The following is a 13,268-nucleotide window of genomic DNA, read 5'->3' on the forward strand; positions in this document are numbered from 1 at the left end:
TCCCTCTCCCTCTCCCTCTCCCTCTCCCTCTCCCTCTCCCTCTCCCTCTCCCTCTCCCTCTCCCTCTCCCTCTCCCTCTCCCTCGCTGGGGCACTGGGAGCCATTGGCTCCCAGTGTTATCAATCAAAGCCAGTGAAGAGGGGTCAAGTCAGCAGGGCTCAAGAGTGAGCATGCACGAGTACCCCCATCAAAAGCTGCTGCTAATGGGGGCACGGACAGAGTAGGGGCCAGGAGCGCTAGTGGGGTAACTGAGAAGAGTAGGTTTGCAGCCACTCTGCAATTGCATCACTTTAATGTTGCTAAATGTAAAGTTATGCACTTGGGGGCTAAGAATATGCCATACATCATACATAATAGTCTCTGTTGCCAAACACGCAGCTTGCAGGACCGAAAATGCAAAGGGGAAGGGAGTTAAATATCACTGCCAGTCACCACAATGTGGTAGTGCAGGGGGTTAAATATCACAGCCATTGACCACAATGCAGGTGGAAAAAAGGGGTTAATCCCCCCTGACGGTCTTCCGAGTCTGGCTCGGGGTGGAATTTTTATTCCAAAAGCAGTAACCCCGAGCCAGACTCGGGACCGCATCGCTGGATCCAGGAGGAGGTTTACTTGCCTTCTCCCTCGGATTCAGTGTTGTCTCCCCGCTGTACGAGCGAGCCGTGTCTCTCTCTCTCTCGCTCGATCTATCACATCGCCGATCTCCATTCCCTGCGAGCGTTGCGACGCACGGGGACGGAGATCGGTGCCAAATTCAAAAAGTGAAACACACAGTATACATACAGCAATCTTACAGATTACATTGCTGTATGTAAATATTTCACAACCCCTTTGTCCCTAGTGGTCTGTCCAGTGTCCTGCATGCAGTTTTATATTATAAAAACTGTTCTTTATGCCTGGAAACTAGAGATTGTCCATAGCAACTAAAACTGTCCCTTTACATCAAAAATGATTTTAGACCAGCTAGAAAACAGCGATAATAAATTGTAATCACTCGCAGAATTGAGGGATAGCCATTTGTGGGGAGATCCGTCATCAAATACTGAAAAGTAATGACAGTGACAATTCTGCAACTGAGCAAATTTCAGTGTTTTTGATTTGATTACATTATTGAATAATTTTTATTGTTATATTATTTGGTACAATTATTTATTATATTATGATTTAATTTTTCAAACTTTATTATACCTGGCATGTCTGCTAGACTCTGGTTTGGACAGATTTAAGAGAGTTATTCCTAAGAATTACAGGACTACAATATAAAATGCCAAATTTTCATGCAAAATAATGGTACCGCTTTTAGCACCTAAAATCTGAAATAATCGTACCGCCAGGGAGGTTAAATATCACTGGCAGTAACCACAATGGGGGTGGGGGTGGGGGTAACTTTCACTGCCCAATGACCACAATGCACGTGGGCAGGGAAATGAACTATAACCATCACTGACCACATTGAAAGGGGCAGGGGCGTTAAATGTCATTACCAGACACTGCAATGTGGGAGGTTAAATATTACTGCCACTGACTGGCAAGGGGGGGGGGGGGGTTTCATGTAATTGCCAGCCACCACAATGTGGGGAGTAGAGGGTTAAATATCATTGCCACTGTCCACAATGCGGGGGGTTAATTTTCTCTACCACCAATTTTAGTGGGGGAGGGGGGGGCTGGCTTTCACTACAACTGATGTCAGTGTTGGGGGTTATAGCCAATGCTATGGGGTTTACGATTACGCTCCCTGACACCAATACTATGTGTTAATGTACTCCAACTTCAGTATGCATTGCAATACACTTCATAAAATGCATCAGGACCAACGTTTTTGGACACTGAGGTACAAAAATGTGTTGCTATTGTGCAGCCCTCTGGAGGTGTCAAGGCTACACTTGGGGAACCCTATAATTTACAGGTTTAGATGCACTTAATATTCATCTTTACATAGTCTGGTATAAGAAAGATACAAGTTCATGTAGTTCAACCAGTAAAGGGGGGGGGGGGGGGGGGGGAATTACAATCCTATGTACACAATCCCATATCCACGGGTGATCCAAAGGAAGGAGGGGAGAAAAAAAACAAAACAAAGCATGATCCGATTTTCTCCAGGGAAACAAAATCCTTCCTGATCCCCGAAATGGCGATTGGATAATATTGTACACAATTTATATAGCACCAACAGTTTGCACAGAGCTTTACAATGTAGTAGCAGGAGGACAGTACATTCTAAAGGGAGGGAGGGGGGAGGTGGTTCAACAGGTAATAGCTGTGGGGGATGATTTGATGGGGTGGCTCAGGTACAGTTCTTAGGTGGGTTAGGGATAGGCTTCCCTGAGTTTCCAGGGATCTCCTAAAGGTGGACAAGGTAGGGGCTGATAGGACATACCGGGGCAGGGAGTTCCGGAGGATGAGAGAGACTAGTGGAGTCCTGTAGATAACCATGGGAGGAGTTAACAAGGGAGCTAGAGACCAGGAGGTCATGGGAGGAGAGAAGGGGATGATTTGGCCGATATCTGCAGATGAGGCTGGCGATGTAGCTGGGGGTGATGTTGTGGATGGCCTTGCATGTTGGGGTTAGTATTTTGAATTTTATATGATGGGTTAGTGAAAGCCAGTGAAGGGATTGGCAGAGAGGGGTAACAGTCCCGGCTCGGTTAGTAAGGTGTTTGAGTCTAGCAGCAACATTCATAAATAGGATCAGTAGTCAGCGGATTCCACTACCTTCTTTGCCTACTGCGTAGCATCATCCCAGAAGGAGATGCAGCAGTAGTTGTAACAATCATCAATTCTCGACTCGACTACGCAAATTTCCTCTACCTAGGACTTCCGAAATACCAAACCATCCAGAACACAGCAGCCAGACTGGTAACTGGAAAAAGAACCCTGGGAATCAATCGTCCCATCCCTGCGAAACCTCTATTGGATAGTCGTGAAGGATGGAGTTACATTCAAGACCCTCTGCCTCACTAACAAATGTACACAAGGAAAAGCCCCGCAATACCTCTGTGACAAAATAAAACGCTACATCCCAGGTCGCACTCTCCGGTCAACTAACCAGAACCTCCTCCACATCCCCAAGACCCGTTACAAATTAAAAGGTGAACGAAGGTTCGCAGTGCAAGGACCAAGGCTATGGAATGCTCTACCCGCGGACATCCACTTGGTGGAAAACTATCTGGCCTTCAGGAAGAAGCTCAAGACCCATCTCTTCAGAAAGCTCAGATGGACACCACTGGCAGCAAAAGCACCCGAGGCGATTTAGTTCGCATGTAGCGCTATACAAGTTATTCATTCATTCATAATAGACTGAAGGTGGGATAGCATGTGTAAGGGAAGGCCATTGAGGTGAGAGCTGCAGTAGTCGAGGGGGGAAATAACCAAGGCTTGGATAAGTTGCTTTGTGGTGTTCATCAGGAAGAGAAGCGAATTCTGGAGATGTTAGCCAGTGATTGGGTGTGGGGACTGAAGGAGAGGTCAGAGTCAAGGATTACACCCAGCGCATTGGCATGTGTGGAGGGACCAATCGTTGTGCTGTTGATCTTAATGGTAAAGTCATTGAGAGGGTACCGGGAAGGAGGAAATATAACGTGCGACATCCATACCAATATGTCATTCAGCAAGTTTGTGATCTATGAGATCGAGGGGGTGAGTTGAGTGGAGAGAGAGAGATCTGGGTGTTGTCGGCATAGAGGTAGTAAAGGAATCCAGGGAGGTTATCTACTGGCCCAGGGAATTGGTATAGAGAATAGGAGGGGCCCCTAGGACGGAGCCTTTGGGTACCCCAACAGGAAGAGGAGCGGATGAGATTGAGTTCTAAGCGACACCGAAAGTTCACTGAGATAGGTAGGAGAACCAGGATAAAGCAGAATCACGGAGGCCAAGGGAGTGTAGTTTGCCGAGGGAGGAGTAGGTGGTCAACTGTGTCAAAGGTGGCAGAGAGGTTGGTTTTAGCCTTTAGTAGGTCATTGGTGAGTTTAAGTCGGACAGTTTTAGTGGAATGTTGTGGGTGGAAGCCGGACTGTAGGGGATCAAGAAGGTTGTTGTCAATGAGGCAGCAGGTCATTTGGTCGTGGACAAGGCGTTCGATGAGCTTGGAGGCAAACCGGAGCAGGGAGATAATAGGTGGGGTCTAGTGAGGCTTTTTTAAGTATTGGGGTAACCAGTGCATATTTGAGCAGGAAGGGAAAGGTGCCAGAAAAGAGGGAGAGGTTGAAGATGTGGGTTAGCAAGTTTAGGATAATGGGAAGGTGGTCACAGTAATTGTGAGGGTACAGCTGGTGAGGTGGGCCATAGAGAGGAGTTTGTCGACTAGGTATGGATGAGAGGGTTTTGATGAGAGTGTTGCAATAGGTGTTTTTTTTTTTTTTTTTTAGCAGTGTGGAGGCAGGATTTATATTTGAGAAGGGCAGATTTGTAGAGGGTAAAGTCTTGCAGGGATTTCGATTTATGCCATACTTGCTCAAGAGCAGGGCTGCGTCTCTTGAGACTTTCTTGTGTTGTCTGTTTTCCAGGGCTGTGGATATTCCTTGAATCAACTTTACCTATAGAATATTAGTACCCAGTTATATTATGTACATTTAGGAAAGAATCCAGGCTTTCTTTAACCACTTGCTTACTGGGCACTTAAACCCCCCTCAGTCCCAGACCAATTTTCAGCTTTCAGCGCTGATGCACTTTGAATGACAATTGCGCGGGCATACAACACTACCCAAATGAAATTTTTATCATTTTTTTTCCCACAAATAGAGCTTTCTTTTGGTGGTATTTAATCACAGCTGGGAGTTTTATTTTTTGCTAAACAAACAAAAAAAGTTGCAAAAAAAAAAAAATCATGTTTAATAGTTTGTTATAAAATTTTGCAAACAGGTCATTTTTCTCCTTTATTGAAGTGCGCTGATGAGGCGGCACTGATAGGCTGCACTGGTGGGCACTGATAGGCTGCATTGGTGGGCACTGATAGGCATAGTTAAGGCGGCACTAATAGGCACAGATATGGCGGCACCGATGGGCAAAGACGGGCACAGATAAGATGGCACAGATGGGTGGCACGGATGGGTGGCACTAAGGGGCACTGATAGGTACCACTGATAGATGGGACTGATGGGCACTGATAGGTGGCTCTGATAGACAGCACTGCTGGGCACTGATGGGCGGCACTGCTGGGCACGGATATGTGCCACTGGGGTGCAGCACCTTTGTTGAGGCAGATTGTGGGCACTGCTGGGTGGCACTGTGGGCACTGCTGGGTGGCACTGACAGGGGAGACACATTTTTTATTCATGTGGCAAAGCAGGGGGCAGGTGGGCACTGGCAGGGGGCAGGTGGACACTGGCAGGGCTGGCCGTGATCGGGACTGATGTCCCGATCACGGCCGCCGGTGATCGGCTTTTTTTTTTTCTCCTCGCGCTGTCAGTGCGAGGAGGAATAATAGCCGATTACTGGCTCCGTTATATCACATGATCAGCTGTCAGCTGACAGCTGATCACGTGATAAGGGGTCGGGATCGACCCCTTGCACGGATCGGTGATCAGGCGAGTCTCGTAGACTCGCCGGTCACAGAGCGCACCGCGCGCGCCCCTCAGGGATTATATTCCACATTTTTTACAGCTCTTACTGTGAAGAAGTTTTTCCTTATTTAGTGATTAAATCTCTTTTCCTCCAGATGTAAAACGTGCCTCCTTGTCCTCTGTGATGACTTTAAGCCTAGGTCCAGACATCGTCTGTGATTCGCAAGTGCTGATCACATGCAATGTTTGAGCAATGCGAGCCCAGCCATACAGTTGTATGGCTGAACTCGCATTGGATTTGCACAGAAAAAGGTGCAGGGACTTTTTCTCCACACTGGAATCGGATCGCATGGGTGTTCTCACCCATGCGATCCGATTCCTGTACGAATCCACAGTTCGCACTGCAATCTGTGGATTGTGGAGATTTTAAACCCAAGAACAAAAATGTTGCAGCTAACCAGTCCTTAATGGCTGGCATTTTTTCAGGCTAGTTTCCTTATTTTCACCTGTTAATTCTCCTAGTAATATGCTTGCCTATTCTAGGGTAACAACACTCACTTGCTGTACTGTATCTATGGAGCCGCAGTATTATTACCCTAGTTCATGACTTCAGAACACCTCCGGGGGAAGTATTATGCACTCCTCAGAGAAAGCTGAGAACAAATATAATTGAGAACAATAGAGCACAGACCGAAATAGGAGAATTTCCTTGTTAGGGTTTACACAACTTTGACCTTTTTAGGGCCCATTTATATCTGTGTGGTACATTGAAGTCTAGTACACACTGTTAGTTTTATTTTTTTTGTTCAACACAGCGAACTGAACGAAAAAAAAAACTGAAGAGCTCAGGGGGAGCAGCTATTGTGTTCTGACAGGGGGACTCCCCTTTCTAATACACTTCTGGTGGCGTACACAATACAGTGCAGCCGTAGTACAGTTGCTAATACAGTGCAGGTGATGTACACAGTATTTAATACAGTGTGTACAGTTTCTACTACACTTCTGGTGGTGTACACAATACAGTGCAGGCAGTGTACACAGTATCAAATACAGTGTGTACAGTTTCTACTACATTTCTAGTGGTGTACACAATACAGTGCAGCCATTGTACAGTTTCAAATACAGTGCAAGCCGTGTACACAGTATCTAATACAGTGTGTACAGTTTCTACTACACTTCAGGTGGTGTACACTATACAGCGCAGGCGGTGTACACAGTATCAAATACAGTGTGTACAGTTTCTACTACATTTCTAGTGGTGTACACAATACAGTGCAGCCATTGTACAGTTTCAAATACAGTGCAAGCCGTGTACACAGTATTCAATACAGTGTGTGCAGTTTCTACTACACTTCTGGTGGTGAACGCAGTACACAATACAGTTCAGCCATAGTACAGTTGCTAATACAGTGCAAGCAGTGTACACAGTATCTAATACAGTGTGTACAGTTTCTACTACACTTCAGGTGGTGTACACTATACAGCGCAGGCGGTGTACACAGTATCTATTACAGTGTGTACAGTTTCTACTACAATTCTGGTGGTGTACACAATACAGTGCAGCCGTAGTACAGTTGCTAATAAGTGCAGGTGGTGTACACAATATCTAATAGTGTGGTGTTGCAAAACAAAATATACATCATGTCTGGAAGGCCATCAAGGAGAGGCAGATGCTCACAGGCCACTAAAAGAGGGCAAGCAGCCTCAGTGTCTACAGTCAACAGTGCTGGTCGTGGACATGGTGCACCCTATGCGGGTGGCCGTGGGGCATGCTTGTCCTTTTTTATTTATTTTTTTTTCCTCCTGCTGCTGCCCGTGTTATTGAGCCAGAACATGCAGAAGAGGTGGTGGAGGTTAGCTATCTCATCCTCTCATCAGGCTCAGAGTAGTTTGCCTTACAACGCAGCTGCCAAAGCGGTCTATTCCATCGTCTCCTTGTTCACAGTCACTCCTTCCGCAGCCCCACCATCATGCACGGAGCAGTCCCCAGAATGAATTGACCACAGTGTTAGGTACATGCTGCTGGAGGATGCGCATTGATGTTGGTTCCCATGTTGAGGAAGGGAGTAATGTGAGTCTAGAGAGAGGGGGGTGCCCAAGAAGAACAAGAAACTGGCAGTCATGTTTTCCCAGCTGCAGCATACTGCCAACTTTGAAAAAATTATTATAGATGGCCGCGCTTGGGTTTAAACCCGGTTGCTGCCGCCCTAGAAATCTATGGCACCCTAAAGGGCTGATGATGTACAAATTGTATATAAAGAAATAGGGTCCAAGGCGCTACCTCAAATTATGTAAACTATATCAATAATAGAAGGATCTCTAAAGACAGCTGTTCTCCAGGACCCTCTCAACCAACAAAGAGAGAGGCCCACTAAGTAGAGGGGAGACAAAAACGCCCAAAAGGTATCCAGTTTCTCATAGAATTATCTGAAATATGCAAGACATGCACCAGGTGCCCCCCTAGACTAAGTTGTCAGAAAATAAATATATTGTGCTAATATGCCTAATATAGATATCAAATCGTGTACAGTATTGACTGAACCTATATTTTTTTATGCCAGACACTCTATACACAATGAGTAGGCTAGAATTGCACACACTATCCTATACATGCATACTCCCGCATGATATTATGTATGGGCTGTCACAAAATATCAGGATGAAATAATAAAGTAGATATGACATAAAGAATAAATCAAAAAATATAAGAAAGGTGTTAACACACAGTTACAATAAAGATACTCCTCTGTCATCAAACTAGTCCACAATATGTATGTATGTATGTATGTATGTATGTATGCAAGAGAGGCAACATCAACAAATTGTTCATATGCCAGTGAAGTCCGAAATAGTGCAAAAACAGATTTCTTATGTATATAAAGTGCAAAAAATTCCAATTTCTACCCTATTTCTTTATATACAATTTATACTGCCAAGTTTGCTCCAGTGATGAGGAGGGAAGGCATGATGAGGTCATTGACTGTACTTGGGTGCCTGAGAGGAGGAGGAGGCGGTGCAACTCCAACAAGGCAGGATGTCCTCTAAGGGGCAGCTTAAGGGCAGCCACCCTATTGCATCACGCCGCAGAGCTCTGCAGGTACAGGGCGCTGCTGTCTTCCCGCTGAGTTTTAAAAGTTCCTTGGTGTAGGCCCTGTTCAACACGTGTGCAGCAGATTGCACTGTTGCTGTTTGCAACCTATGTCTGAAGCAGATCAAGTGTGGCCAGAACAGCAACCATCTGTTGGCAACAGCACTTAAAAGCCTGCACTGAGAGGAATGAAGGTATAGCAATAGGTGTCACAAGTACTTGCAGCTAATCTGCTAGCAGTACAACACCATCTGATTTAAGCAGGCAAATTTCCCTACCCCAGTTGCTGAACCGTAAAAAAAAATTGATCTCTGCCATCCACATGTTCAGCGTCTAATTGCTAGCTTGGCCAAATTGCTAGCACCGCAAATGCCTTTTCAGCTGGTAGACTCTGCCCCCTTCGAAAATTTGTGGAATGTGCTGTACCTCAGTATCGTGTTCCAGAACGCCATTTCTTTTCATAGAAAGCCATTCTGGCTCTCTACCGGGATGTGGAAGGCAATGTTTTGGCCTTGTTGGACAAGATGGTCAGCAGTAAGGTGCATATTACTGCTGACTCATGGTCCAGCAGGCAAGGGACATTACTCTTCCTTCACGGTGCACTGGGTAACTGCTGGCAGCTGGGAAGGATGCAGGACAGGGTTCAGTGTTGTTGGAGCTTGTTCTGACACCATGCCTGCTAAATGCTAGTGGTGATTTTGCCACAGCTCTCTCCTCCACCCCTCCCTTCCTCTTCCTCTATGGCCTCTTTTGCAGATTTATCCTCTGAACCAGCGGCGCTCCGTAAGCGTTCAAGGGGCTACGCAAGCAGTCAGGCTAAATGATGCCATGCAGTGCTTGAGTTGGTCTGCCTAGGGGACACACTGGGGCAGAGACTCTGTCAGCCCTGCAGGGGCAGGCTCAGAGGTGGTTGACGCCACAACAGCTTTAGCCAGGAATGGTTGCATGCAACAATGACACCAACCTTCTCTCCACCCTCTGACAGGTACACTTGACCCATGTTTCATGTTTGGCGCATGTCCTGAATTTGGTGGTGCAGTGGTTCTTGTGCAGGTACCCAGGCTTACAGGATCTCCTGAGGCAGGCCAGAAAAGTCTGTGGTCATTTCTGGTCATACAATGCCAGCCCACCATGTCCTTTGTGACATGCCCACCAGGTGCAACTCAATGTTGGCAATGCTGCAGCTGCTGCACATGCAGGAGCGGGCCATCAATGAGTACTTGTGCGAGTATGGCACCAGGACAGGGTCACGGGAACTTGGCTTCTTTTCACCACACCAGTGGCTACTGATCAAGCATGCATGCACTGTTCTGTTACCATTTGAGGAGGCTACAAGGATGGTGAGCAGCGACAATGCATGCATCAGAGACACTGTCCCGATAGTCTTCCTGTTGGAGCACGCGCTTCGTGGAATCATGGACAGGGCACTTGAGGCAGAACAGAGGGAGGAAGAGGAGGACTTCCTTACCTCTCACGGCTCCCTTTATCCAGATAGCATTCCTGTGGGCCCACCAAACACACGGAAGAATAGGAGGAGAATTGTGTCAGCATGACCGTAGAGGATAACACTCAGCAGCAGTCTTCAAGGGATGGCTTTCAGTCCCCAGAAACCCAAGGAGTTGTATGTGGCTGGGAGGAGGTAGTTACAGATCACGTGATTCTTAGTGGCCCAGAGGACTCCGAATCGAATGCCTCTGGAAACTTACGCTGCATGGCCTTGCTGATTCTGCAAAGCCTGTGAAAGGACCCTAGGATTCATGGTATCAAGGAGAAGGATCATTACTGGCTGTCAACCCTTCTTGAGCCACGTTACAAGGGTAAGGTTGCAGAACTCATCCTGCCTTCGCAGAGGGAGCTCTGGATGAAACATCTTCAAGAGGCCTTGAAGATAGGTTTGTGCAACGCATTTCCAGACCCACAGGGGTTACAACTTCCTGGTGCTGGACAACGTGTTGCTGAGGCTTCGTTCGGTCAGAGGAAGAGCGGTGGAGAAGGTGGCCAGACTGACCGATGCCTTTAAACAATTTCTGCAATATATGGTGCAGGAATATCTAGGGAAAAGAGCAGCCTCGGAGACCTTTCCAGCAGAGCATCCACTGGGTTACTGGGTCTTGAGGATGGACCACTGGCCAGACCTAGCTCAATATGCAATTGAGCTACTGGCTTGTCCTGCATCCAGCATGCTTTCTGAATGCACATTCAGTGCTGCTGGAGGGTTTGTAGGGGATCAAAGAGTGTGCCTGTCCACAGACTCCGTTGATAGGCTCACATTCATAAAAATGAATCGGTCTTGGATCAGCAGCTATCAAGCACCTGATTGAATTTGCTATGGATTTGGGCTCCCTTGAAGACTGCCTATGCTGACTATACTATTCATCCTCAATCTTGATGATGTTCGCTACTAACAATAATTTTGGTTTAGGGCACCACCACCCAAGACTGCAATTTTTTGCCCCTGTTTAACAGGGGCATGTAATTACAATATTTGATCTAATACTTCACAGCAGGGCCCGTTCCTGCACCCAACAAGAGTATCTGTGAGGGATTACAGTGTTGTGGCACCACCACCCAAGGCACAGTTTTTCTGCTCCTGTTTAACAGGGCCATGTAATTACAATTTTTGATAAAATATTTAAACGCAGGGCCCGTTCCGGCACCCAAAAAGAGTATCTGTGAGGGGTTACAGTGTTGTGGCACCACCACCACTACCCAAGGCTCCTAATCTCAGCTCGTTAACTGTATAGAAGACACCTCAGAGCCAGAAATCTTGCTGATTGATTGGAGATCAAATACTTATTTCACTTATTAAAATGCAAATCAATTTATAACTTTTCTGAAATATGTCTGGATATTTTTGTTGTTATTCTGTCTCTCACTGTTAAAATAGACCGACCATTAAAAGTATAGACTGATCATTTCTTTGTCAGTGGGCAAATGTACAAAATCAGCAGGGGATCAAACACTTTTTTTCCCTCGCTGTGTGTGTGTGTGTGTGTGTGTGTGTGTGCGTGTGTGTGTATATATATATATATATATATATATAAATATAAAATAACAAAAGGGAGTACACCCCTCACATTTTAGTAAAAATTTTATTATATCTTTTCATGTGACAACACTGAAGAAATGACACTTTGCTACAATGTAAAGTAGTGAGTGTACAGCTTGTATAAGTGTGTAAATTTGCTGTCCCCTCTAAACCGCTGGCAACAAAAGTGAGTACACCCCTAAGTGAAATTTTCCAAATTGGTCCCATTGGGGATGGAGTTCACCAGAGCTTCACGGGTTGCCACTGGAGTCCTGTTTTTTTTTTTTTTTTGTGAGAGCTTAACTAGTTAAGGACTGTAAGGATTTGCCCCCTTAATGAGCAGGCCATTTTTTGCGATATGGCACTGCTTCGCTTTAACTGACAATTGCACGGTTGTGCGACGCTGTACCCAAACAAAATGTATTTCTTTTTTTCCCCTACAAATTGAGATTTATTTTTCTTTTTTTCTTTTCTGCAATTTTTATTTTTTTGCACTATAAACTAAAAAAAGGCTGACAATTTTTTTTGCTATAATAAATATAAAAAAAAAGTAAAAAAAATTATTTCATCTTCAGTTTAGGCCAATATGTATTCTACAAAAAAAAAACAATAAGTGTACAGTATATTGATTGGTTTGTGCAAAAGTTATAGCATCTACAAATTAGGGGAAAACTTTATGGCATTTTTATATTAATATTTTTTTTACTAGTAATGGTGGCGATCCGTGATTTGTAGCGGGACTGCGACATTGCGGCGGAGAGATCGGAACCTTTTACACTTTTTTGGGACCAGTGACATTTATACAGCAATCGGTGCTAAAATACAGCCACTGATTACTGTATAAACATGGGCGTAGCATAAGGGGTTGCAGGGGTCACAATTGCAACCCTGCCCCTAGCTCCAGGGGGCCCCTGCAGCCTCCCTGTCATATATCCTCCACAAAGTCCAGCTCCGATATGCCCTAGGGCCCCACAGCCACGCTCCAGTACTGGGCTTCCACTTTGCCTTCCACAGTCCCTCTGTTCCCATTGGCTGGGAAGAAGCTGTGAGCCATTTCCTGAAGCAGCACAGGGTGAGAACAGCCCAGCATGGGGAAGTGTCTGTGCTGTGTAAGGAGGAACTCAAAATTCTTAAGCCACTTTGAGTATCTTGGCATGCGGTGGGTGTACCTGCTCATGCAGTGGAAATGGTGGGAGGCAGTGGTGGGGGGGGGGACCAAATCAACTTTTGCATCTTGGCCCACAAGCTACAAGCTACACCTCTGTGTATAAATGTCACTGGCAGGGAAGGGGTTAGCACTAGGAGGCGATAAAGGAGCTAAGTGTTCCCTAGGGAGGTGTTTCTAACTGTGAGGGCAATGTAGTGACTGGAGGAGGAGAGAGAGATCCCTGTTCCTAATCACTAGGAACAGGAGATCTGCCTCTCCTTGTGGGTGGCCTGCGGACATTGCGGCTGCAGGCACGCAGCCCCTACAGCTCTTAAAGCACCCGATGTACAATGACAGCAATTCGCCCAGGAGAGCCAACCTGCCGCAGTAAAACTGCGGCGGCTGGTCTTAAAGTGGTTAATTGAACAAGCTGATGTTAAAAGCTAATTGGCTACCATACACAGCTGCATGAAATTTTGCACTTACCAATTTTAGTAAATCAACCCC

The sequence above is a fragment of the Lithobates pipiens genome, unplaced genomic scaffold (genome assembly GCF_037356315.1).
Source record: "Lithobates pipiens isolate NorthernLeopardFrog02 unplaced genomic scaffold, aLitPip1_a1.2 Scaffold_16, whole genome shotgun sequence".
NCBI lineage: Eukaryota > Metazoa > Chordata > Amphibia > Anura > Ranidae > Lithobates > Lithobates pipiens.